General features: G+C 44.4%; 1 pseudogene; it reads right to left on the reverse strand.

Moving 5' to 3' along the window:
- Positions 1 to 359: 359 nt before the first annotated feature.
- On the reverse strand, positions 360 to 4,092 carry LOC131914052 (adenosylhomocysteinase-like; annotated as a pseudogene).
- Positions 4,093 to 4,470: the final 378 nt, after the last annotated feature.

Here is a 4,470-nt window from a genome sequence, read left to right on the forward strand (position 1 = left end):
TCTCAGGTCCCGGATCGAGAAACCAAGCACACAGTCTAAAGACCAAGTGAGGATCTGGACGGTAAACATGGGCTTGTGACCACCACTAGTCACATCCGGCCTCAGGACTTCCAAGACTCCAGAGCTCATCCCCTGTGGATGGCTCTCAGGTACCTCTGTCTTGACTGGAGACTCTCAGGCCCCCTCACCACACCTGGAACGGTATGAAGGACACAACAGAAGCCAAAGACCGAGAGACTAGCCCCAGCGGGACTAACACTGGCAAAGCACCTGCAGAGTTGGTGACATTCGCTCTTGGGAAACAGAGTTAGGGCCTGGAACAAGGATGGCAGCTGGAAGGTGAAGGGCAGTCCCAGCTCTCAGAAGCTGTAGTGATCAGGTTTAAAGGGCCATCACTGGACATGCCCAGGCACTGGGCCTGCTTCTCAGTTAGCTTTCCCAGGTGTGCTTCAGCCCTGCCTCGTGCAGCTTCTTAGGCAAAAAGTGAACCCAAGGGGGTATTTATCTGGGTGGGTCTACAGCTCAATCTGTGCCATCACCTGGTTTCATCATGAAGCTAGGGTGGCCCATGGCACAAGCAGGGTTAACCAGCTGGCCTTCAGCCATCAGGATGATGCAACTCTCATTCTTCAGCCAGTAGTGGTCCACCTGGAGCTTGATGTCCCCTTCTCCACAGCGCTCTCATTGAGATACTTCACATGCTGTTCAGTGTTACATGCAACGACCTCATTCCTCTTCTGCTCAAAGTGCTGGCCAAGGGATATGAACACAGCCTGTGGCAGTGACAAAGAAGCTGCCCTCCTTACAGGCCTGGTCCATGGTGGTCACCTCACAGCCCTCCATGGCAGCTTGCAGTGCATTGATGGGGTCAATCTCCATGATGATGACTCAATCCCCAACACCCCTCAGAGCCTGGCCACAGCCCTTGCCCACTCCACCACCACCTGCTGCCTCCACCACCTTGCCTGAAATTATCACATTTATGGCCCACTTGATGCAGTCTATGAGGGACTCCCAGCAGCCATACAGTCTGTCAGACGTTATCTTGGTGACAGAATCATTGGGATTGATGGCAGGTACCTCCAGTATCCCATTGGCCATCATCTTGTAGAGGTTGTGGGCCCCAGTCATGGTCTCCTCAGAGATACCTTGAATACCTGACAGAAACTGTGGGTATTTGGTGTGGATGTGGTTAGTTAGGTCACCACCATCATCCAGAATTATGTTGAGGGATCCATCTTTGAAGTGGAACATTTGCTTAATGTACCAGAGGTACTCTTCATTTGTCTCACCCTCCAGGCATACACTGGAATGCCAGCCTTGACCATGGCAGTCACTGGCCCTAAGTAGAGAAGATGTTGCAGGTATACCACTGCACCTCAGCATGTTGTAGAATATTATTTTAAGATGTGTTACTTTTGTTCATGTTGCATTTGTTTAACTCTGTGAAGCTGTGTTACTGTGCCTGTCTAAAACATCTGATGGTCTAATAAAAGCTGGCCAATAGCAAGGCAGGAGAAAGGATAGGCAGGGCTGGTAGGCAGAGAAAACATAGAGAGAAGAAAAGTGGAGAGATCTAGGAGCCAGAGAAGGAGGAGGATGCAGGGAACAGCCACCCAGCCACACAGCAATCCAGGGAATAAGAGTAAGGTTTACAGAAGAAAGAGAATGGGAAAAGCCCAGAGGCAAAAGGTAGACAGGATAAGTTAAGTTAAGGGAAGCTGGCTAGAAATTAAGCCACGCTAAGACCAGGCATTCACAATTAAGAATAAGCCTCTATGTATGATTTTTGTGGGAGCTGGGTAGTGGGCCCCCAAAAAGAGTAAAAGAGTAAAAAATAAACAACGACACTTTTATGTTCCATCGTGGGCTACATTTCCACGTAAGGCTTAAGAAAGCTAAGAAAAAAAAGTGAGGATATGGCTCCTTTAAGAGTTTTGGGAAGCCGGGCGGTGGTGGCGCACACCTTTAATCCCAGCACTCGGGAGGCAGAGCCAGGTGGATCTCTGTGAGTTCAGGGCCAGCCTGGGCTACCAAGTGAGTTCCAGGAAAGGGGCAAAGCTACACAGAGAAACCCTGTCTTGAAAAACCAAATAAATAAATAAATAAATAAATAAATAAATAAATAAATAAAAAGAATTTTGGTCAAAACCAGGCAGTAGTGGTGCACACCTTTAATCTCAGCACTCAGAAGAAAGAGCCAGGCGGATCTCTGTGAGTTCAAGGTCAGCCTGATCTACAGAGCAAGATCCAGAACAGGTATCAAAACTACACAGAGAAACCATGTCTCGAAAAACCAAAAAAAAAAAAAAAAAACTTTGGCCAGACAGTTTCTGCCAGTCACTGAGCCCTTGGGCAACTAGTACATTAAGTAGAAACAAAAAAACTAAGTAAAAAAAAAACACCTGCCATAGTGCAAGCATCAGCATTCTGGAGCTTGAAGAAGGTTGAATGCAGTTCTTGCAATGCTTGGCTTTCAGGACCCGAGAAGTGGGTGGAGCCAGCTGAGAGCCACATGCAGAAAATCCAGGTGTCGTTAGCAGTCTAAGGTTTGCTCATGTGGTCAAAAAAGGCTGAAGATATGCAATAAAAGAGGTCCAGACAGAAAAACCTCTAAGCAGGTTACAGTGTGTTTAACCGTGTGTGTAGGCTTAAGAAAAGGAAAAGGGTATAGTTATGGGAAAAAAAATAATTGTTCATAAAATAAAGTCTTTAAAGAGAGAGTAAAAGAAAAAAGCCACGTAAGATGGGAAATACACAGGGAGTCTGGATCCTGACTGTGTTGATTTTGAATTTTTTGACTGTTGAGAAGCAAAAGACACTGTTCTTGCCTTTGACTGCTGACAATGTGCTATGCAGACTGGACATGCAGGACACACAGGGAAAAGATTGTTGAATTTTGCCAAAACAAGGCAGGACAGTCCTTCAAAATTCCTGCTCCACAGAAGAAACTGCCAGACATTCTGCAGGACACAAAGGAAAGTGACTGATGAACTTTGCCAAAACAAGGCATGACAGTCCAAAATTCCTGCTTTATAGAAGAGTCTGCCAGATTCTCTAGGCCTGTAGGCTGGAGATGGATGTCCCAGTGTTGCAGGGGAACTTTGGGTGACTGTTCAGGCAGTCAGATGTCTCTGTTGTTAGATAATATTACATCCTTCTGGGTCTTTGATGGAGTTGAAGACTAAATAGCTTTAGTTTCAGTTTTCCTTAGTTTATGATAGAGAGTAAATTAGGTGTAAAATTTTGGATTCACTAAGATAGGATAGATAATGCATTATTTTCTCTGAATATGCTAACTACAAATGGACAGAATATTGTGAATGTAATCTTTACTTGATAATTGTTATTGTATATAGTCTTACTATGTTTAAGTTAAAACCCTTTCATTTTTATTTAGACAAAAAGGGGGAAATGTAGTAGAATTCTATATTAAGGTGTGTTACTTCTGTTTGTGTTGCATTTGTTTAACTCTGTGAAGCTGTGTTACTGCGCCTGTCTAACACACCTGATGGTCTAATAAAGAACTGGCCAATAGCAAGGCAGGAGAAAGAATAGGCGGGGCTGGCAGACAGAGAGAATATATATAGAGAGAAATCTGGAAAGGGAGATTGAGAAGGAGCCAGAGAAGAGGAGGACATCAGAAACCAGCCACCCAGCTACACAGCAAGCCATGGTGTAAGAGTAAGAATTACAGAAGTAAGAGAACAGGAAAAGCCCAGAGGCAAAAGGTAGATGGAATAAGTTAAGTAAAGCTGGCAAGAAACTAAAACAAGCTAAGGCTGGGCATTCATAATTAAAAAAGAATAAGTCTCTATGTATGATTTATGTGGGAGCTGGGTAGCGGGCCCCCCAAAAGAGTAAAAAACAAACATCAGCACCCATGGCCATAAGGGTCTCAGTGAGGACAACAGCATCTACCGTCATGTGTAGGCAACCAGCAATTCGAGTACACTTCAGTGGCTCAGAGGCCAAGTACATCTCCCAAATGCACATCAAACCTGGCATCTCGTTTTTGGCTATGTCCAGGGCCTTTCGTCCCTAGGCAGCCAGTTCGATGTCTGCAACTTTGTAGGGCAGTTTAGCAGACATGCTGGCAGCACTTCCTCTGGGGCTGATAAACTCAATGAAGGGTCAGACAGTGTGGGGCAGGGGTCTCGACGGTTTCTTTATGGCTGAAATTGAGAAATGCTACTGATTTTTGTACATTGATCTTGCAATAAACAAACACTCAGAACTGTCTTATTACTTCTAAGGGCTTCCTGATTCTTTATGTTCATAAATGATCATAACACTCACAGATGACAATTCTGGGTCATTCTTCATTCTCATTCTCTTTCTGAGATGTTATGTAGAAGTAAACTTTTAATGAGATATAGAATCTCATGCTAGTAAATATTATTGTATTGTTCACAACAAGTAATAAATGATATTCAAGTTTTTTCAGTTGAAAAACAAATGTTTTTCTAC

The sequence above is a fragment of the Peromyscus eremicus genome, chromosome 7 (assembly GCF_949786415.1).
Source record: "Peromyscus eremicus chromosome 7, PerEre_H2_v1, whole genome shotgun sequence".
Classification (NCBI taxonomy): Eukaryota; Metazoa; Chordata; class Mammalia; order Rodentia; family Cricetidae; genus Peromyscus; species Peromyscus eremicus.